We start from the raw sequence: 24,409 nt of genomic DNA, 5'->3' as shown, positions 1-24,409 counted from the left end.
AATGCTGGAATGGAGGAGACAGAAGTGGGGATTCAGTGGCCGAGTAATGGGAGTTCCTGAGTCCCACAGAGGCAGAGACAGTAGGGGTCAACACCAGGAGCCCAGACGTACTCTTGCTCCCCCAGGGGAAGTGCCAGACACCAGCTCAAACAACAAAGAGCTGAGACCATTGCTGAAGAGCAACAGTGCTGGAGAGCAACCCTAGGGGAAGACATTTCAGGCAACCAGACCCCTCCCCCACACCTCAGGAAACTGAACACAAAGCCAATAACTAGACTCACAATCCCCAGAATAAGAAAGTTAGGATAGAGAGCCCAGAGCCTCAAAAGCAGATATTTATTGTAAAGCCAGGAAAAGGCTAACCAACATGAAGAAGAACACATACAAAAAAAAAAAAAAAACAGAGGACCACTGATTCTTTTTATGGAGATAGGCATGATCAAAATACCAATTTGGAAGAGGATAGCAATGACACTATACCCACATCTGATACCTCAAAAGGGAATATGAACTGGTCTCAAGCCCAAAAAGCATTACTGGAAGAGCTAAAGGAGGATTTTAAAAATCAAATTAGAGAGGTAAAAGAAAAAATGGAAAAAAATCCCCTGATGAAATCAAGTCCCTAAAGAATAAGATTGGTGAAATGACTATGGAGATTCAGAATCTAAATAGAGAAAATGACACCCTGAGAGGTCAAATCAACCAATTGGAAAAGGAGACTCAAAAGCAAAATGAAGACAGTAACTCATTAAAAATTAGAGTTGAACAAGTGGAAGCTAATGACACTATGAGGCATCAAGAAGTAGTAAAACTAAATGTAAAAAATGAAAAAGTAGAAAAAATGTGAAATATCCAATTGGGAAAACAACTGAACTGGAAAATAGATCCAGGAGAGACAATTTAAGAGTTATTGGTCTACTGGAAATCCACAATGAAAACAAGATCCTTGACAGTATCTTTGAAGAAATTATCAAAGATAACTGCCCAGAGGTCCTAGAACCAGAGGGTAAAAAAATCATTGAAAGAATCCACCGATCACCCCCTGAAAGACATCCCAAACTGAAAACACCAAGAAATATAGCCAAATTTCAGAATTACAAAGTCAAGGAGAAAATACTGCAAGCAGCCAAAAAGAAACAATACAAATATCGTTGAACTAGGGTCAGGATCACGCATGATCTCTCAGCTTCTACATTAAAAGACAAGAGAAATTGGAATATGATATTCTGAAGGGCAAAGGAGCTGGCACTACAACCAAGGATCAGCTACCCAGCAAAACTAAGCATAATTTTTCAGGCAAGGAGATAGACATTCAAGGAAATAAGGGAATTCCAGACCTTCCTGATGAAAAGGCCAGAACTCAATGGAAAATTTGATCTCCAAATACAAAACTCAGGAGAGACATAAAAAGGTAAACAGGGGGAAAAACCGCCACAAACCTTATTAATCAATAAGGGCAAATTATTTGCATCTTTATATAGGATTATATCATCTTATGTATGTTATATATATATATATATATATATATATATATACACATGTATATATATGTATATACATATATATATATATATATGTCGATCTTGAGAATAGTACAGCTATCATGACAATTGAAAGGGATACACATAGATGGTGAATGTCTGTATAAAATAACTGATATAAGGATAAAAAACATAATTAAGAGATGTAAAGGGAGGGCTATGAGAGACGAGGTAAGGAGGTAGTAGAAAAGGGTAAATTACATCAAATGAAGAGGCACAAAAACACATTTTAGTAGAGGGAAAGAAGGGAGGGAGAAGAGCAGTATTTGACCTTTACTGTCATCTGATCTGGTTCAAGAAGGGTATAACATACCCTAATAAGTATAGAAATCCAACTTGTCCTACAGGCAGTAGGAGGGGAAAGGGGGAAAAAAGGGAGAGGGGTGGTCAGAAGGGAGGGGAGAAGTAGCAAGTGGGAAATGGTAAGATAAAGGAGGGGAGTAAAGAGGAAGGGTAAACCGAGGAAGGCGATGGTGAAAAGCAAAACTCTGTTGAGTGGAAGGTGAAAGGGAGAAATAAAAGCATAAACAAGGGGAAATAGGATGGAGAAAAAGATACAGATAGAAATCATAACTGAATGTGAACGGGATGAACTCTCCCATAAAATGGAAGCAGATAGCAGAATGGATTAAAAACCATAATCCTACAATATGCTGTTGACAAGAAACACATTTGAAACAGGGGGATACACACAGGGTAAAGGGAAAAGGCTGGAGTAAAATATATTGTGCCTCAGCTAAAGTAAAAAAGCAGGTGTAGCAATCCTAATCTCAGACAAAGCAAAAGTAAGTATAGATTTAATTAAAAGAGATAAGGAAGGACACGACATCCTGCTAAAAGGCACCATAAACAATGAAGCAATATCATTGTTTAACATACATGCACCAAGTGGTATGGCATACAAATTCTTAGAGGAGAGGTTAAGGGAGTTACAGGAAGAAATAGACAGCAAAACTATAATTTTGGGAGACCTCAAACTCACCCTTTCTGAACTTGATAAATCTAACCTCAAAATAAATAAGGAGGCAGTTAAGGAGGTGAACAGAATTTTAGAATAGGCAGATATGATAGACCTCTGGAGAAAACTGAATGGGGATAAAAAGGAATATACTTTGTTCTCTGCGATACATGGCACATACTCAAAAATCGACCATGTACTAGGGCATAAAACCTCACAATGCGGTGCAGAAAGGCAGAAGTAGTCAAAGCATCCTTTTAAGATCATGATGCAATAAAAATTATTTGTAACAAAGAACCATGGGAAAACAAGCTAAAAATTAATTGGAAACTAAATAATCTAATTCTAAAGAATGAGTGGGCCAAAGAACAAATAAGAGAAACAATTAATAACTTCATTTAAGAGAATGACAATAATGAGACAACATACCAAAACTTATGGGATGCAGCAAAAGCAGTTCTTAGGGCAAGTTTTATATCTCTAAATGCTTACATGAATAAAATAGGGGAAAAGGAGATCAATGATTCGGGCATACAACTAAAAAAGCTAGAAAAAGAACAAATTGAAAATCCCCAATTAAATACCAAATTAGAAATACTGAAAGTCAAAGGAGAGATTAATAATATTGAAACCAAGAAAATTATTGAATTAATAAATGAAACAAAGAGCTGGTTTTATGAAAAAAACCAATAAAATTGATAAACCTTTGGTCAATTTGATTAAAAAAAAGAAAGAAGAAAATCAAATCACCTGTATCAAAAATGAAAAGGGTGAGTTCACCTCTAATGAAGAGATAATCAAAACAATAATTAGGAATTATTTTGCCCAATTGTATGATCATAAATTTGACAACCTTAGAGATATGGATGAATATCTACAAAAACATAAATTGCCCAGGTTAACAGAAAAGGAAGTAAAATTTCTAAATAACCCCATTTCAGAAAAAGAATTGAGCAAGCCATCAATGAACTCCCTAAGAAAAAATCTCCAGGGGCAGATGGTTTTACATGTGAATTCTATTAAACATTTAAAGAACAATTAATTCCTATACTTTCTAGACTATTTGGGAAAATAGGTGAAGAAGGAGTCCTACCAAATTCTTTTTATTACACAAATATGGTACTAATACCCAAACCAGGTAAAGTCAAAAGAGAGAAAGAAAATTATAGACCAATTTTGCTAATGAATATTGATGCAAAAATTTTAAATAAAATATTAGCAAAAAGATGGCAGTAACTTATCATGAGAATAATACACTATGACCAGGTGAGATTTATTCCAGGAATGCAAGGCTGGTTCAATATTAGGAAAACTATTAGCATAATTGACCATATCAACAACAAAACTAGCAGAAACCATATGATCATCTCGATAGATGCAGAAAAAGCCTCTGACAAAATACAACACCCATTCCTATTAAAAACACTAGAAAGCATAGGAATAAATGGAACCTTCCTTAAAATTATAAGTAGCATCTACCTAAAACCATCAACAAGCATTATTTGTAATGGGGATAAGCTAGATGCATTCCCAATAAGATCAGGAGTGAAAGAAGGATATCCATTATCACTCCTACTATTCAATTTGGTACTAGAAATGTTAGCTATAGCAATAAGAGAAGGAACAGAAATTGAAGGAAATAGAATAGGCAAAGAAATTAAATTAACACTTTTTGCAGATGATATGATGATTTACCTAGAGAATTCTAGAGAATCAAGTAAAAAACTACTTGAAATAATAAACAACTTTAGCAAAGTTGCAGGATATAAAATAAACCCACATAAATCCTCAGCGTTCCTGTACATTACTAACAAAGCCCAACAGTAAGTGATAGAAAGAGAAATTCCATTAAAAGTTACTGTAGTATAAAATATTTGGGAGTCTATCTGCCAAGACAAACCCAGGACCTATATGAACACAATTATGGAACACTTTTCACACAAATAAAGTCAAATCTAAATAAATGGAAAAATATCAGTTGCTCATGGTTAGACTGAGCTAATATAATGAAAATGACAATTTTACCTAAATTAATCTATCTATTCAGTGCCATACCCATGGAATTACCAAAAAAAATATTTTACAGAGCTGGATAAAATAATAACAAAATTCATCTGGAAGAACAAGAGGTCTAGAATATCTAGGGGATTAATGGAAAGAAATGATAGAGAAGGTGGCCTAGCCATACCAGATATTAAACTGTACTATAGAGCAGCAGTCACCAGAACTACCTGGTACTGGCTACGAAAGAGAGTTGTGGATAAGTGGAATAGGATAGGTACACAAGATGGAGAAGTCAACGACTATAGCAATCTACTCTTTGATAAACCCAAAGAATTTAGCTTCTGGGCTAAGAATTCACTATTTCACAAAAACTGCTTGGGAAAATTTGAAAGTGGTAGGGCAGATACTGGGCATAGACCAATATCTTACACCATATACCAAAATAAAGTCAAAATGGGTTTATGATTTAGGAGTAAAGGCTGATACTATAAGCAATTTGGGAGAGCAAGGAATAGTTTACCTGTCAGATTTATGGGGAAAAAAAGAATTTGTGACCCAACAAGAGATACAGAGCATTACAAAATGCAAAATGGATAATTTTGATTATGTTAAACTGAAAAGTTTTTGTAGAAAAGAAGCCAATGCAACAAAGATTAGGAAGGAAGCAGAAAATTGGGAGAAAATCCTTACAACTAGTGTCGCTGATAAAGGCCTCATTTCTAAATAGTGGGTAGGAAAAGGGTGGCACTAAGAAAAGAAGAATATACAGAACAGGGAGAACAGATCAGGGGTAGAGGTGGAGAAAATAAACATCCAAAATAAACAGCCAAATTTATATGAATACAATTCATTTCCCAATTGAGAAATGGTCAAAGGATATGAACAGGCACTTTTCAGAGGAAGAAATTAAAGATATATATAGGCATATGTAAAAATGCTCAAAATCAATACTGATTAGAGAAATGCAAATCAAAATAACTCTTAGGTACCAAGCCTCTCCTGTCAGATTGGCTAAAATGAGAAAACAGGAAAATGATAAATGCTGGAGAGGATGTGGGAAAATTGGAACATTGTTACATTGCTGGTGGAGTTGTGAACTGATCCAGTCATTTTGGAGAGCAATTTGGAACTATGCCCAAAGGGCTATAAAAATGTTCATACCCTTTGACTCAGCAATACCACTCCTAGGGTTGTATCCCAAAGAGATCACACAAGTGGGAAAAGGATCCATATGTACAAAAATATTTATAGCAGCTCTTTTTGTGGTAGCTAAGAATTGGAAATCAAGGGGATGCCCATCAATTGGGGACTGGCTGAACAAGCTGTGATATGTGAAGGTAATGGAATACTACTGTGCTATAAGAAATGGAGATGATATGGACTTCATAACAACCCGGAAAAACCTACACGACATAATGCTGAGTGAGCCGAGCAGAGCTGGGGGAACATTATGCACAACCATAGATATGTGGATTCTGTGAGGACTAACCCTGACAGACTTTACTCTTCTCAGCAACACAAGGTGCAAAGACAATTCCAAAGGACTCACGATGGAGAATACTACCTACATCCAGAGAAAGAACTATGAAGTACGAATGCAGATTGCAGCACACTTCATGCTTGACTTTCCGCCCCCTTTTATTTCTCGCTTTTGTTTTTGTTTTTTTGGGGTTTTTTTTTGGTTCTGTTTCTTCTTTCTCATGATTCATTCCATCGGTCACAATTCTTCTCCACACCTTGACTAGTGTGTAAATTAATTCAATGCAAAGTTAGACATGGAAGTTATCTGGGATTCCATTCCATCTTGGGGAGGGAGAGAGGGAGGGAGGGAAGAAAATCTGGAACTCAAAATTATGTAGAACTGAGTGTTGTTAACTAAAAATTAAAAAAATAATAATAATAAAAGAAAAAATATATAAGTACAACAAAATGGTATAGAGGTATTTACATAGTAATACATCATTGTTTTGTGAAGGTCACAAAAATATCTGATTCAGCACAACTCTTCTATCCATCACTCTCTCTCTCTCAATTTAGATCATTTTGAAATAGGGAGGAAGTTATTTTTATTTATAGAAATAAAACAAAACAAGCTGAGAATGACTTCTGAATGTTGCCACAATCAGTTTCCTTTTTAAAGTTTGATAAAGCATTTTTGATGTACCATGAAGTTCTTTATTAACAATTTGAGGGGGTAGAGCCAAGATGGTGGCTGGAAAGCAGGGACTTGCGTGATCTCCCCACCAGGTTCCTCCAAAAAACTATAAACAATGGCTCTGAACCTGTCTGGTTCAGTGGATAGAGTGTTAATTAGTCTTGGGGTCAGGAGGATTTGAATTTGAAACTTGCTTCAGACACTTATTATCTGTGTGATTCTGGACAAAGAATAGGAAGCTCTGGTACCTGTGCTATGGAGAGGAGATAGGCTAACCAGGGATGGGGAACCTGTGGTCTTGAAGCCATTATGTTCTCCCGAAAAGTTCACCATCCACATTTTCATATCAATCACTAATCAGTCCTTTTAAATAGGATATGCAACTTAGTCAGATTTTTAAAAATACAAATACCTATATATAACAGAGCACTTTTCTCACTAATTTTCAACTGTTCTCAATCACTACATAATCTAATTCTAGTTTTCGGTGGGGTTTTACTAAAACTAGATCACTTCTGCAATTTCTGAAGTTGTTTCTGGAAAGACAAACTTCACCATCTTCAGACTACTGGGGTTCAAGGAGGCAGGGAACTACTGAAGGGATCTGAAAGAAGCTCAGGGAAACTGAGAGCTAAGACAGAAACTACATTTCTCTTTACTAAGGACAGCTTCACAAAGTCAGAACCAGGCATAGAATTCAGCTGGGGTAGCTTTACAAATTTCAGGGGTGGGGAACCTGTGGCCTCATGATTTGTTCTGTAAAGTTTGGATTCAGTTCAATGAGGACTGAGGACTTAGAGGGCCACACGTTCCCCACCCCTGGTAATCAATGAGGAGCACCTGATGGTTAGTCCATAATACTCCTGTGTATTGTTAGGGATGGCAAAAGTTTGTTTGCCTAAGGATCTCTCATCCACCAACTTGTCACACTTCTTGAAATTCTCATGTTAGTCATGCCTTTATGAGGCAATGTTACTGAGCACCTCCTAAGGTCTGGAACCAGGAGTCAATAAAGATCACATTCAGCCAGCCTGAGAAAACATATATGGGCATGAATCACATTAAGAATAATTACAAAGCAATACATTGACATGCTTCAGAGGAGTGGGGTTTAAAGCCCATCCTTTGCTACTTGCTTCCTGCATGACCTGGACAGACCACTTCACATGTCTGGCCTCAGTTTCCTTTTCTGTACACTAAGGGGGGGCAGTATGAGGGGAACAAGTACTTTATTATGTACCTACAATGTGCCAAGCATCATGCTACAAGCCTAACAACTATCTCATTTGACACTAAATTGTAGAGGGTCTATCCAGGCCAAAAGTGATGGGACATAGAGATTACGGAAACACATTGAACACATCAGCTTTGAGAAAACCCAATATAAAGATCGACTGTCCCACTTACCCTGCATATCACATATTGTTGACTACACAATTTTATTGAGGGGACCCAGACACACAAGCATAGTAAAGAAGGATGTTTATTTTCTCCACCTCTACCCCTGATCTGTTCTCCCTGTTCTGTATATTCTTCTTTTCTTAGTGCCACCCTTTTCCTACCCACTATGCATCATGCATTCTTTCTTCTCTTAAAGCTCCCTATGCCACTGAAATGCCTAATCAATAAGTGTTAAGGAGGAAGAGGTGAGCTCATATTTATATAGCTGTTTAAGGTTTCAAAATACTTTACATATAACTCATTTGACCCTGAGAGTTGGGTGCCTTTATTATCCCCATTTCTGAAGATCAGGAAACTGAGGCACATAAAAGTTAAGTCTCCATTTGTGTTAACCATAACATGAGAAAGGAATTTCTTAATACAATAGATTGTAAATACGATGAGACAGAAGTGTCAAAGTGTCAATTGAAATTATAGATCCAGGATGTCTGTGTTTCTTTCATCATTAACATGACTATATATATATATATATATATATATATATATATATATATATATATATAGCATAACATAGCGTAACGTGTGAGATAAGAAAAGTCCCATTATTCAAGATAGTGTCTGATTCAAGGCATATTGTCCTGAACAGTCATAAAGAGAAAAATGTTCCTGATTGACTTCATCCAGCCTTGTAGTTGCTGAACTAGGAAGGGGTGTTTTGAGTTGACTCAGAGAGCAAAGTGAAGCATGTCTGCTTTGCCAGAGCACACAAGGTATTATGGCAGGTTAAGCTCAGAGTGGTCCCAAAATGTCTTTCTCCTGATTGGCCAATCCAGGTTTTAGGTGTTTCTCAGGTGATGGGGAGGCTCAAAATGGTTCATGGTATTAATAATAGTCAAAATGACATGGTTACTCAAAATTGTAGGAAGCAATTTTAATGCTCCAGGAAAGTACTAAGGTCCTGTACTAGGGACATGACAGAGGGATACACGCACACACACACACACATACATACATATATTCATACATGTATATATGCAAACACATATGTAGAAATAGCTAGCATTTATATGAGACTTTAAGATTTATAAAGTGCTATACAAATGTTATCTCATTTTACCCTCACAACAACTCTGGAAGGTGAGTGCTGTAATAATCTCCATTTTACAAGTGCGAAGGAAACCAGGACAAACTGGTTAAGTGACTTACTCAAGGTCACACAGATAGTAAGACAGCTATCTTGCATGCTATCCATTTCCCCACCTAGTGGAATTCATGGTACTCGGCAACTGATTGAATTTGAGAAATGAGGGAAAAAAGAGTCAAAGGCTGTGAACATACCAGACAGGGAGACCAGGATTCCATACAAATAAATAACTAAGAAGGAAAAAGGAATAGATTCAGGGAGAAAGATGATGAGCTCAGTTTTGGACATGTTGAGTTTAGAAAAATGGTGGGATATCCAGCTATCCTGTAGGCATTTGGAAGTTTAGGTGTGGAGCTCAAAAAAGCGGTCAGGCCTGGGTTTACTCCATTGGAAGGCATTCATTTTTCATATTTCTCTTTCCCCAAGCCAAAATTACTTTGTATTTATTGTATGTTCATTTTGTAGTCACTTATCTTCAGCACATGTTGCTTCCCACCAGTAGAACACAAATCCCTTGCGGGCAGTGACTTTTCGTTTTTGTCCTTGTATTGCGAGTGCCTGGCATAGAGATAAATAGCAAAATTTATTTATAGCTTTTGGGTTATTTATATATTATAGATATTTATAGATTTATTTGTGCCAGGCACCTTGTTAAGTTCTGGGGAAGAAAATGGGGAAGGGAATAAGCATTTATTAAGCACCTTTAATATGCTAGGTACTGAGCTAATTGTGCTTTACAAATATCATCACAACAACCCTGTGAGATAGGTCCTATTATTACCCCCATTTTACTGGAGATACAAATGCCAGCAGATAAGACAATCTCTGCTCTCAAGAAGCTTATATCCTAGTAGGAGAAGATAACACACAAAGGGAAGTTGGAAAAAGGAGTTGGGGAAGCCAAATCGATGTGGAGATAGCTGGAAAGTGAGGCAGAGGCCTAATTCCAGGTAAGATCAAGTGGAAGCTCACATAGCAGACACTTAATAAATGCTTTGTGAATTGAATTGAATTGGCATAGTAGATACCATGGCAATGAATAAGCTTGTCAGGGACAGAGTGTAAATGATACATTCTTGGGCAATCTTCCATGTTTAGGGATTGGAAAGAGGACAAAGAGCTGGTGAAGAAGACAAAGAAGGAAGAACAATTAGAGAGGAAAGAACAGAACTGAGACTATGAGGTACATGAAGTCAAGGGAAGAAAGTACCCTCTCCTTCTACAGCAGTAGAATGAGGGGGTGCTACTGTAGGAGGTAAGTAAAAGTGGCAGAAGGATCAAAAGTCTAAGAGGTCAAGGAGTATGAGGAAGGAAAAAAAAAACACTGGATTTCACCATTATAAGATTATTGGTAACATTTAAGAGAGTAGTTTTTACAGATTGGGGGAGGGGAGTGGAACAGAAATATGACTTAAAATGTTGAGAAAGTAGGTAGTAAGAAATGGTGGCCTTACGTATGGGCACCTTTTTAACTTCTTAGTCATGTGTGCCCTTGGGCAAGTCACCATGCTTCTCTGGGCTGCACCTCTCTTCCACTAAAATAAGGGTTTAAATATGGAAAGGACTTCAGAGGTCACTGAAATGACAATTTAGATTTGAAGATCTTTCCCACCCAGTCAATCAGGAACTACTAAAAATTTTTGAGCAGTGACAATACCAAGGCTAGGCAACAGAAAGACTGCATACTCTTGATGGGGGGAGGTTAAGATAATGGTTTTGCATATTCAAAATAAAATCCAGAAACACCAATGACCTTGTGTAATGGCACTCTGCACTTACTCTCCCAGAGTGAGGCTAGCTACATCTCCCCTTCAGAGTTGGAGTATGCCTATGAGGCAGTAGGGTTGTCTTTCTCCAATGCTATTAGCTTGAGCCCCCATTTCAGAGTGCTCTCTCATAGGCAACTGCCTGGTGCAGTGGATAAAGCTCTGAGCCTGGAGTCAGGAAGACCTGAGTTTGAATCCAGTCTCAACAATAGCTGTGTGACTTTGGGCAAGTCACTTAACCTATCTCACGCTCAGTTACCTTATGTGTAAAATGGGGGTAATAATTGTGTTACTTTGAAGGGATGTTGTGAGGATTGAATGAGATAATATTTGTAAAGTGCTTAGCGCAGTGTCTGGCACATAGTAGGTACTAAATGCTAGTTATTATTGTTGTTGTTAATTTTTACCTCCAGTGATTAGTGTCTAAGTTTCATTTAGCCATTTAGCATTCATTTAACATTTAACATAGCTTTTACAAAGGGATATTTGCAAGACAAAATAAAATATAGCAAGCTCAATACTATACACACTTTCCCCTCAAACCTAGAGGCAGCTGTTAAGAATACTTGTTCCACTAAGTTTGCTATTAAATTCACCATAACTGTTGGGAGAGTCATTGTCTTAGACTGGTGGCACTTAAGCAGGTAGTGAACTCTGGTCTGGGTCTTGTCATTGGAATCATGGTGTATCATTCTCCTGACCTTCTGAAGTTCACAGGATCATAGAATAGTCCTATCCTTCTTCTTCTAAGAGCAGGAAAGAACAAAGGCAAAGATCAGGAGCCCACACTGACAGGTCACATGTTAGCCCAAGGTAGGGAGGACCCAAGGAAAGACTCTCCCCATTCAGAGACTTATTTTCTATTTAAAATTTTTAAAAAAATAATATTTTTTCTCAATTACATGTTAAAATATTTCTTAACATTTTATAAAAAGTTTTGAGTTCTAAATTCTATTCCTCCCTCCCTCTTTGTCATCCACACTCTTGCAACAGTAAGCAATCTGATATAGGTTATACATGAACAATCATGCAAAACATTTCCATATTAGTCATTTTGTATAAGATTTGAAAAAATAGAATGAAAGGGAGAAAGGAAGGAAGGAAGTGAAAAGCAGTATGCTTCACCATGTATTCAGACAGTATCAGTTCTTTCTCTGGAAGTGGATAACATGTTTCATCATGAGTGCTTTTGGATTGTCTTGGATCATTATATTGCTGAGAATAGCTAAGTCATTCACAGTTCTTTGTTGTACAATATTGCTGTTACTGGGTACAATGTTCTCCTGCTTCTGCTCACTTCACTTTGTATCAATTCATCTAAGTCCTTCCAGGTGTTCCCTCAGAGGCTTCTAGTAAATCATGCCTTGAAGGAAGGCAGAAATTAAAGAGGATGAGAATTGTGTCCTAAGCAATTCTTTTGTCTCTCAGTTCTGATTCAATGTCCAATCAAAAGTTCATTTCTTTACCTTGTGGTCAGTGGAACAGAAGACAGTCATAGAGTACCTGCACTTGTTCTGAAGTCCACTTGGGGATTGTATTCATTGAGGATGCTACACATGCTTCCAACAACTGGACAATCTCCCTTATATTCTTAAGAAGCTTAGCTGTGATAAGGAATCAGGCAGTAGTTGAAAGAGTCAGAAGAATCAAGGAAAGGTGTGCAGAGAGGGTAGAAGACTCCCCACTTTTAGGAATGAGGTGAAGACTCTTTCTTGGTCATATCTCTTGCATCTGGTTCTTCCTTTCCATTCCTCCCTGAATTCAGGCTCTCAAAACTATGATGGTCTCTTTCTCTCTTCAATCTGTTCCCTCTCTAAGTCCAAACCACTATCTGAATAACAAATTTTCTGATGCATTCATAGGACCCTGTCCCCTCTCTACCAAAAACTTCCAGGGTTTCCCTGTTACCTACCAAGTAAAATTTAATCTTTTGATTCTGGAATTCATGGCCCTCCATCATCTACTTCCAACCTACCTGCCTTGTTTCAATTTATAATACTCTCCTTCATATATTCTGCGGTATAGTCCAGAAGGTCCCAAAGAGGGCAGGTGATACTGTCCCCTGGAGGGTGCTAGAATGATCCAGGGGCATGGTAGTGGTAGCAGCCTTAGGTGCAATTCGGGGGCATTGAACAAAAATAACGATGTGGTGGAAGCAAAAGGAAAGAAGAGAATGAAAGAAAATCTTGAAAAACCATTCGTACATGTTCCATCTTTTGTGTTACAGAGTTAAAGTTGTAGTGATTACATTATTTTTCAAACAAATGCACAAAATGCAAGTTATAACTGATCAATGGTCAAGTCCACCAACACATCTTAAAAAGTAAGTGTTGGCATGTGAGCAGGTCGCACATTGTAGAGAAGTCCAGCATGTGTCAGTAGGAACATGTGTGTAATAACTTATTTATAATACAATACTATATTGTTACATGATGCAATAATGTTTTATCAAAATTTCAATGTAGGGAAAAGCCACAAATTTAAAATAAGTTATTAAATTTAAGATGCATAATTAAAAATATATATTTCATATATTTTTTGAAATGACACAAATTTCAAAAAAACACTTTAAAGTATTAAAAAAGTAGATTTTGGGGGTGGGGCGCTGAGTATTTTTTTTTTCTAAAGGGGAAGTAGGCCAAATAAGTTTGGGAACCTCTGGTTAAGCCAAGCCATTCTACCTTCAGTCCACTATTTTTCATCTTGATCATCTTGTCTCTGGGCATTGGTCATGGGGTTCCCCAAACAGAGAAATCAGAATGGATTCCCCTTCTCTGCCTGTTGAAAGCCCTCCCTTCAAGGCCCAATTCAAACACCATCTCCTTCACAAAGGCTTCTCTGACCCTCACTAGAGAGCAAGTGACTTTGCTTGCCTCAAATATTTAATAGCTCTTACCCAAGTGCTATTTATAATAGCTTGGGAATTGAACTCACTTTTCTGTGTCTCATACTCATTTGTGTATTTGGCCTTCCCTTCGTTACCTGAGAAGATGGAAGGGTATTCTATGTGAAGTTAGGAAGATCTGGATTCAAAACCTTCTCTTGACACTTAGCTATCTGACTGAAGTCACTTTAGATTTCTTAGACCCTCAATTTCCTCATATGTAAAATAGGGAAAATTATACCTGTAATGTCCATTTCATAGGGTTGTTGTGAGGCACAGATGAGTTAATTCATGTTAGGGGCCTTATAAAACTTAAAGATGTAAATGTCAATTGTTATTAAGCTATTTGAGACTGTGGCCTATGTGTTGTCTAGCTTTGTAAACTTAGCGCCAGGCACAGGGCTTGGCTTGTAGCAGGTACTTAATCAATGTTTGTTAAATTTTATTGAATTTGGTGTCACCAACTAGAGGTTGTGCTTCACTAGCATTGCCTTTAGTGACCCAGGTTCCCATGCATGACATGGACATTGCAGAACAAACCATTGTTAATTATGTTCTCAGTGACTGATTTGCAGGTCAGAAAGTGGATTAATTAATTAAACACATAGTGGGATCTATAACTGATGGAATTCTTGATTTTGCCCTCTTGATTTAAACTTTTGAGGTTCATAACCTGATATCTGTCAACTTGTATATGTGTGTATGTATGTATATACACACATATATATATGTACATATACACATACATGTATGTATATAATCAAGTTGACATTGATATTTTATGTATATATACACATATACATACATATATACATATATACACAAACATACACACACATACATATATATGCACATACAAGTTGATAGATCCTAGGTTAAGGGGATATATGTATGTATGTGTATGTGTATATATACATATATAAAACTATATTTCTATACAATTAGTTTCCTTTGTAATCCCATGCATTTTATTTTATGCATTTTAAAATATTCTGAGTTTACCAAAGGGCACATGATATAAATAAGGGTAAACTCCCCTGATTTAAAGTTTTCTGAGCTCAGCCAGAAAGAAATTAGCACCTGGGGAGCTCACAGCACACCACAAAAGCATTATCTACTCCAGCACACTGTTTCTTATTTAAGGGATACAGTTTGGGAATGACTCTGGTCAGAGCTTCATATTTCTCATTTAGAACATATGGGGAGTCAGCTTGTGCCTTGGGGATGGAGGGTGGAGTCAGAGTCATAGGAGTATAGATGTTAAGCTGCAAAATATTATAGGAGTAACATCCTAATCCAAAAGGATTTGTTCTGTAAAATTTGGATTCAGTCAAAAGGACACAATTAAGGATTTAGAAGGTCACATGTGGCCTTAAGGCTGCAGCTTCCCCACCCCTGTCCTAATACATGTAAGTTAGACTAGTTTTTTACTTAAGAGGTATTGAGACATTCCTGGAGATTTGGTTCACTCAGAGGACTAAAGGGTCAAACTACTGGTCACATCTTCATTGCCTGGGTTCAAAGAAGTCATGAGAAATGTTAGGGGTGCTCTTATGTTTGACTGGTAGATCAGGATGGGTAACTCAGGGGACTGAGTTTTGCTTAGGTGAATTAATTTGCGGAATTCTCAAGGTTAGCCTTGTTGAACAGCCTTCTGCTGTGGCTAAGTAAACTCAGTTTTAGTTAACTGCTGAATGACCTATGGATATCTCATTTTCTTCCAATATCTAAAGTCCACTACCAGGGGACCAGTCTGAGTTAGGCCTTGACCAGAACAGGTCCTCAGAGGTCTTTTAGTCCAATGGTTTAATTTTAGAGATGAGACAACTGAGATTCAAGGGAGACTGGTTGACTTATTTCAGCCCATGTAAATAGTGAGTATCAGAGGTGGTGTTTAACCCGGGTCCTCTGCCTCCAACACCAGCACTATTTCCACTCAAAGGAAATAAGGCAGAAGATGAGAGTCAGAAGAATCAAGGGAAGGTCTCTTAGGAGTGAGAAGACTCTCTCTGCCTCGATCATGACTCTTGAATACAGTCTTCCCTCTCCACTTCTGCCTCAATTCAGGCTCTCATCTCCTTTCACCTAGATAGATGACTGTAATAACCTCACCTGTAACTGTGACAGTCTCTTTCTATTTTCCTTTCTAGTCTACCTTCCATGTCATTATAATCTTTCATATGTATCCTTATGACCTGTATCGGTGATCTTTTGTCATTGTACCCCGACTTTGTGTTGATTGTTTAAACCACATCAGTGACTTAGGTCAGCATTTGGCAGGCCTTCAGGTGGCTACTTGTCTGTGTGGACAGGGGCAGGCAGTATTACTACCTTGCTGTACTTAAGTGGAGGAGACAAGTAGAGGGACAGATACATCCTTAAAATGCCCATGTTAATTAAAAAGGGGAATGAAGCTCTCTTTTGCTTATGCCAATCTGTGATGAATGTAGTTCGCTCTGTCAGGGTAGAGAAACTAAGGCTGTGGATTTAACCCATATATTGTGTTTACTATACCAAGAAAAATCTTTGTTCTCTAGTCACAGGCCGTATCCTCAATTACAGTTAGTCATCTTATAGGAAAACTCTACCCTCATGAGTATGACTAGGAAAGAGTGTGAATAGCATAGTCCCTCCTACTACGGGGGGAGAAAACCTCAAGAAAAATCCCACGGTCATCAGCTTTCATTTTCTCCTTAGAGGCAGATTACTGTAAGACTTGAGTTGTCGGACTAGACTGTTACATAACACCAGCTAAGTGATTTTGCCTGGGCTCACCCCTAGAATTGAAAACCTGGCTTGTCTGGACTGAGTCCCAGGAAGCATCATAGGTGATGATTTTATGAACCCCTGGGCTCACAGTCAAATGGAAAGAGAAAATGGGGACCATGTACTGAGGGCCTCTTTGAATCATAGGACCATATAGATTTTAGCTGCAGGGGACCTTACTCTGATCCAAATTCCTCCAGGCAACTTGGGATGAGAGAATTCCAAACTTTTCCTCATATATTAATCACTCAAGATTGTTGCCAAAATCTTTAAATAAGCCTTAAATAAGATTCAGTACTCCGCACACAAGCTAAAGTTCTTGGCTTTCAAAGTATCATCACCAACAACTTCAAAGTCAAAAAGACTGTATGTGTATGGAATCAAGTTACAAATGTAGAAAGCCAACAGTCCACTGGTATATTCTGATCAGTGCAAAGTTAAATGCTTTTTTCTCCTAGACGAGTGCCAGTACTAGCCAACTATGAATACACCATCCACTGTTGGCCAGGGGAAAATATCTGGGATATAGATGCCCCATCCAGAAGATTATGTGACAGTGAAAACTGTTTGAAACACCCAAGGAGATGGATTAAAAGGACATGATGGTGCAGCCGACAGCATGCCAACAGCATGTGTGAAACCTCTTTCTACTGAGCCCATCTTCTTTGTCTCCATTTTCTATGGATAACTGGCAAAAAGAGCAGATGGCTGATGTAAGATTGTGAAGTGATACAAGCTGAGAGGCAGTCATGCCAAAGGACCAAAGTGCCATTCTCTTGATGCACCTGACTTTTAAGACAATAGCAGGATAACTCAGTAACTCAATATTTGATAAAGGGGGAAACAAATCACCTAGGAAAAAAACTCCCTATTTGATAAAAACTGCTGGGAAAACTGGAAAGCAGTTTGGCAGAAAATAGGTTTATACCAACACCTTATATCATACTCCAAAACGCATTCTCAATGCATATGCAACCTTAATATTTTGTCATAGTATAACAAAATTAAAAGAGAAACAGATCGTATATCTCTCACAGCTATGAGTAGGAGATACATTCTTAAACACAAAAGATAGAGGCAATTACCAAAGATAAAATATATAACTTTGATTACTTGAAGCACTACTATGTAGAAAACAATGCATCTAGGATAAGAAGGGAAGTGGTAGAATAGGGAAAAAATCTTTGCATGAAATTTCTCTGTTAACAGTTTGGTATCCAAGAAATATAAAAATATATGTACATATATGCACACATATGTGTATGTCTATACATATATAGCTATGTATGTGTACATATGTGTGTGCATAAAATTATTCCCCAATAGATGAATGGTCAAAGGATATGAACAGTTCTCAAAAGAACTGGTAAGTTTTTCATAAACACATGAAAACATTATCCAAATGACAAAGAGAAATACAAATCAAAACATCTCTAAGGTTTTACCTCACACCCTGAAAACTGGCAAAAATGACAAAAATATCATTGTAAATGTGGGAAAGTTTTTGGAAGCATCAGCACACCGATACATTCGGTTGGTGGAGGTATGAAATGGCACAACCATTTCAGAAAGTAATTTAGAGTTATGCAAATAAAATGACTAAAATGCCCATATCCTTTGAACCAGAGATATTATTACGGGGCTTGTACCCCGAGGAAACCATTGATAACAAAAATGTTCCAATTACTCCAAAACTTCCAATTAGAAAAAATAGATATCCATCAATTGGGGGATAACTGAACAAATTGTGATACCTGAATGTATTGGCATGTTACTGTGCTGTAAAAAAAAAAAAAGATGTGCCTGATGAATATAGAGAAGCATGGAAAGATCTGTATGAACTGATGCAGTGTGAAAGTAGCAGAGCCAAGAAAACAGTACACCCAGTAACCACAACAATTTAAATAGAAAGAACAACTACATACCAAAACAACAATGACAACAACAAAAGTAAATGCAACAAAATTATAAATATCATGCAGGTGTTGAATAAAGAAAAATGAGAAGACACCCTTAACCTAGCCTTTCTTAGAGGTGAGAGGTCCACAGTACATATTCCATATGTTTTTGAACTTTTTCAGTGTATTGATCAGTTGTCCTGCCTTTTTTTTCCTGTCTAAAAATAATTATATTTATTATATGGGCTGATTAATGGAAATGGGGAAGGGGAAGGATACAAGGAATACTATGGTGATGCAAGAACTAGAAAATATCTATAAAAATTTACTTTAACAGCACTAAGAGTTAGAGTTATGTAACAGAGTACTGGACCTGACTGCCCCAGTGCATCGATGGCACCAGGAAGCAGTTCATAACTATCCATTGCATATTGCTCTATAGCCATGAAAGCTTTGCTTGATGACTTCAGACACAGAGGTCAATAAAAGGGCTCCAGAGAAAGTAAGAAACAAATTTTACTGACCAAGATGGCTTTGGGTGTTTCCAAGAATTGCGAAACTTGCGCTCACTGTGTACAAAGAAAGATACTACCAAATTGTACGGCTGTATTTAGGAACACAAACACTAATAATCTTTGGAATTTGTCAGCATTGATTTCCTATCTCTGGAAAGAGATGTGAAGAATATAAGTTATATATTGGTGATAACTGACCACTTCATAAAGTATGCATAACCATACTTAACCAAGAATCCTAACGTTTCCATGATTGCTAAGGTATTAGGGGAAGGGGATTTCTGAGTATATGGACTTCCTGTCAAGATCCACTCAGACCAAGGCAGAGATAGACATTAGAGTTAGAGATAGACATTAGGTTTGACTGCATCAAGAAGTCTGGAATGACACTTTACCACCCTAAAGGAAAGTCACAACTTGAACATTTCAACTGCCTACTCATGAACATGTTAGGGATATGGGGTCTTGAGCAAAAGTCTCAGTAGAGCCAACATGTGGCTTTCCATGTACAAGCATACAATTCTACTGGGACTGATGCTGCCAGCTTTATCCCCTACCTGATGATGTTTGGGTGTGAGCCATGCCTATCTGCTTGTGTTTCATAGCTGGTCAGGATGGAGAGACTATAGACACTTACAACAAGTATACATCTTGGTTGAGAGAGAAGCTAAAGTAACTTTACCACCCAGCTACAATTTCAGCTCAGAAGAATGCTGAAAGTATCATGGCATGCACCTATAATACCTGTTAGTGGGGAGGCTCCCAAGTTTCAAGCTTCACTGTGTTAAGACAATTGAAAATCCACATGAAGTCTGGCACTAGTACAGTGAGCCCCTGAGAGCTGGGAACCATTAAACTGCCTGATGAGGGGTGAGCAGGCTACAGTTGGAAATAAACAGGTTAAAATTCCCATTCAAATTAGATTCGAGTGGCATTAAGTCCAGAAGTGGCTGCTGTACTTCTAGTCTGAGTGAAATTGTGAGATTCAGTCTTTTTAAAAGATGCTGACAGAAATAAATGATAATATGACATCTGAGCTAGTTTTAAAAGCCTTCAACAAGATGACAATTTTGCTCAGAAGTCTTGGTGTCCCCCGGACATACAAATTCATGGAAAGCTACTCGGTACCTAGTTGTGGAGAGAAGAACAACTTCCTTGTCTATAAAATAGCCCCAGAGAGTGGTGAAGGCTCATCAATGACATACATATCATTGTGGACACTTATTGCCAAGAGGTACAATGGGTGGAGTCTTTGACGAATAAGTAGAGACTGATGGCCACTTGCCTCAAGGGGACTGTAAGTGAAAAGAGAAAGTCTATTAATCACTCAAAGTCAGCCGCAGGCAGACAATGGCTCTGACACAGACCCTCAAATGAGGTCATTCTATGCATTATTCAAATGATAGGAAAGGGGTGAAATCGGAGGTGATACGTTGTTTTTACTTCAGCTGTAGAGATTTTTAGGGTACAGACATACCCGAAGAGTATATTAACGTGGCTAGCCAGCGTGGATCCTCAACAAGCTTAGGCTTAGCTAGGCAGGACTATAGTTATAATAGTGAGAATTATAACCAGCTCTTACCATCAACTAGCTGAGGTATAGGGGCAGGCAGGTCAGTAGGCTGCATGAGAACTAGACTATCTGACCAGTGACCAAAGTAACTTATAGTATACATCATAAGGAAAAATTGGTCAAATGGTTTCACATGAAGCCAGGCATCCATGCCAATTCTTAACTATGTAATGTGTACCTTGCATGTAATTGCGTGTGTTCATTGATATTATTGATTATTAATTACTGCATGATTAAGTTTGCTTTGCTATCATTATTGTTACTATTTGTTTCTGTTTATTTGCCTTTGTATTGGTGTCATACATGTATTGAAGCTAAAGTAGTCTGTTAACTACCCATGGTTTTGCTATCATTTGTGTGTAGGTTTGCCTGTTTTGCATATTTTTTGTAAGCCTACTAAGATATTATTGCTTTAATTTTACTTAATGTTACCTATATCTACTTTATTATATGGATATGCATGTCCTGTTTTGACGTGTGTACACAATATCTCCTGCGTGTAATTGGGACCTGTAGTCACTGAAACTTCCTGTGAAGTAACTTTTTACATTTTACTGTAGTTATCGCTTATGTTATTGATGTAACATAGCTACAACAATTCCTTTGTTTTGTTAAGTGTTGATGCATATTTTGATGCTGTCATAGAATTTCAAATGTGAAATGTACCCCAGCTAACTTTTCAAAGGACTGCAAAATTATAAGCACAGGAAGGGAATATAACCTGGTATTCCAACGTTTGGCCTGATTTACCCAAGATCCTTGGAAGAGGAGATGAAACGTAGCTATGAATTCTGGGATTTGTAATCTAACAATCATTTGAGAGAAGGGCTAAGGGTGGGGAGGGGTTGGAAGAGAGAAAGAATGATGTAGGGGCTGTGAGTTTCAGTTTTGGAGAAAGCTGAATGGAGGGGAAATCAGATGGGACAAAGCAAAAGATCCAGATGGGAAAAATAAGGGGGACTGTGAATGGGGATTAAAGACCAGAGTGTTGAGATGACTTATTGGACAAAATGCATCTGCTCCTGGCTGTTCTTTTGAAAAAATCGCTGATGTGCTTCAACTTTTCCCCTTCTATTTTATTTTAGTATTTAAGAGACAGTATGATCCAGTGGGGAGAGATTTGGTCTCAGAGTTAGGAAGACCTGGGTTCAAGTTTTGTCTCTAACAATATTGCCTGTGTGACTCTGGCCAAGTGCCCTAAGCAACTCCCTAAGATTTTATGTTGTGGGGTAGTTGCTGATATGCTTTGACAGAAACTGATTTCTCGTCACAAGTAGTTTACACCAATGATTCTCAACCTGTTTTGGTCTCAGCATCCTTTTAAACTCTTAAAAATTATTAAGGACCCAAAAGAACTTTAGGTTATATGGATTATCGATAGTTACCATGTTAGAAATTAAAATGTAAAAATATTGACTATTTTTTTAAAAATAATGTTATTTATTACATGTTAACGTAAATAACTTATGATTATGAAAAACAACCATATTTTCCAAAGCAAAATTTTTAGTGAGAAGAGTGGCATTGTTTTACCTATTTTTGCAAATCTCTTTAATGTCTGAATTAACGGAAGTCAGCTGGATTCCTATAGCTGCTTCTTTCTGTATTCATCTCTCGCCATGTGTCATTTTGATTGAAGTCTATGAAGACCAGCTGGTCTCACACAGATATGTATTTGGAAAAGGGAGGAGTATTGTCATAGGCAAATTATGTCTTAGTATTGTTGTGAAAATAGTTTTGACCTCACAGATGTCCTGAAAGGGTCTTGGGCACCCCTAGGGGTCCATGAACCACACTTTGAGCACCACTGCTTTACATTAATGAAATTATAGGTCTTTACTCCCCCTCCCCAGCCCACTCCCCGCAGAATAAAAGGAAGGTGTGTGTTTTTGTTTTTCCATTAGATCATTTACTTATAATTGTGCATGTTACCAACAAGTGTGAATAAGTGACTTGATTATATGATTTGAACTATATATAAAGCCTTTTGTTTTACTGGAATTCAGAAAAGACTCCCAATTACAGATTAACCATACTATAACCTTCTAAACCAATTGTTGTTTTTTGTTATTGTTCATTCATTTCAATTGTGTCTGACTCTCCATGACCCCAATGCCAGATCTCCTGAGCATTATTTCCCAGTTGCTTCAACTTCCTATTGTCTACGCTACCGGACAATACAATTTGTGGGTAGATGTGTTAATTCGAAACCTGAATTTGTATGTCTAGGGCATTGTATATATTGCAGTTACTAAACTTGGCCAGTTATTTTAAACTTAATTTTCTAGCAGAAGGTGTGTAATGATTATTGTTGGACCCTGGCATTTCCAGTAAGGGCTCTTATCTGTTCTGCTTTGTCAGTAGTTATTAGAAATATTTAGATGTGTCATTACACTTAAGAGCCCTTGGGAAGTGCAAAGCTGCCGTAGGTAGTGAGTAATCAAAGATTTGGGTTAATAATCATGAATTATAGCCAAAAGCTCAATTTTCTATACTATTCTTCTCTTTCTATTTCTATCTCTTCCGCTTTTCAGAGACATATTTCTTTTCTCCTCTTTTTCTGTTTTTTTCCTTCCTTTATACTTTTGTGTTTTAGTCTCTGTTTCTGTTCTTTTCCTGTTTACAGTTTTCTTGACACATCCTTTTTTTATCTCCCTATAATCTCGATGTCTTTCAGCTTTTTTTCTCTGATTACATCTACATAGGTTACTGACAGAATAATTCAGTTAGCCTTGAATTCCCCCAGGGATTCGAAAGAAAATGTCAGAACATGCTTACAAGCATCAGATAATTGCCAAATCTTTTACTAAATAGCTTAGAGATCTAGCACCTGGATCTTCTTTCCTTCAGTTAGATGTACTCTAGCCAGGAGAAGCTGCCCTCTATATGGTCTACAAAACAAGCCAAGGAAATGACTCATCCCATTTACTGATTTTTTTAATGGGAGTTTTCTCTCTGGAATTTCCAGACCAGAGTGCATTGAGAGAAGGTGTGAAGAGAGGAGATATATCTCTTCTTTCCACCCACCCCACCTTCTCCCAAGGAACACAAGATTGTGACTTGTAGGAAAAGTACATGGTGAACAGTCAGTTCTTGATAGGGAGAGCCTCAGAGGGCAGTCCCTCCTTCAGGTTCCTGGATGCTTTATTCCTCTATTCTGTTTTGTTTTGGTTTTTTGAGCATGGATCAGAGACTAGTGATCCTGAGAAAGGACATTTCCATTCTTGAGGTTACCCTGTGGGAAACCCTGTGAGCCACAATTCCTGAGTTAGAGAATTAGGTCTGAGGGAGAATTCATTCACAGCGCCCTTCTCTGAGGAGGAAAGAAAGGAGAACCAAGGATGTTGCCTTGCAGCTCATCAACTCCCCTTTGGGCAACAGATGATGTGATGAATTCTCTTTTTAGCTTCTCCCCTCCCCACTCTTTGGAGATAACAGTAAGGATAACAGGTCTAGCTAGCATTTATAGGGTGCTTTAAGGTCTATGAGCAATTTACTTATTTTTCTATAAATAAGGAAATTGCTCTGGTATTGAATGCCTTTCCACTGGTCTGCTAATTTCCATTCCACTGAACATCATGGTTTCTTAGCAAGACTTTCATTTTGCTGACTTTCTTGATGACAGGCTGAAGCATCATATGCATTATTACTCCTGCACAAGCTTGTCTTAGCTGAAATCTTGGGTAACATATATTTGTCTTTTGATTTACATCTCACCCTCTGGACATATTGGTTATTATTATTTGTATCCTTTCTGTCTGCTGAGAATTCAAAGACTAAGTCAATACCAAAGTTTGGTTCTTG

Source organism: Trichosurus vulpecula, chromosome 2 (assembly GCF_011100635.1).
Source record: "Trichosurus vulpecula isolate mTriVul1 chromosome 2, mTriVul1.pri, whole genome shotgun sequence".
Lineage (NCBI taxonomy): Eukaryota > Metazoa > Chordata > Mammalia > Diprotodontia > Phalangeridae > Trichosurus > Trichosurus vulpecula.
Note: the sequence above shows the minus strand (reverse complement) of the source record.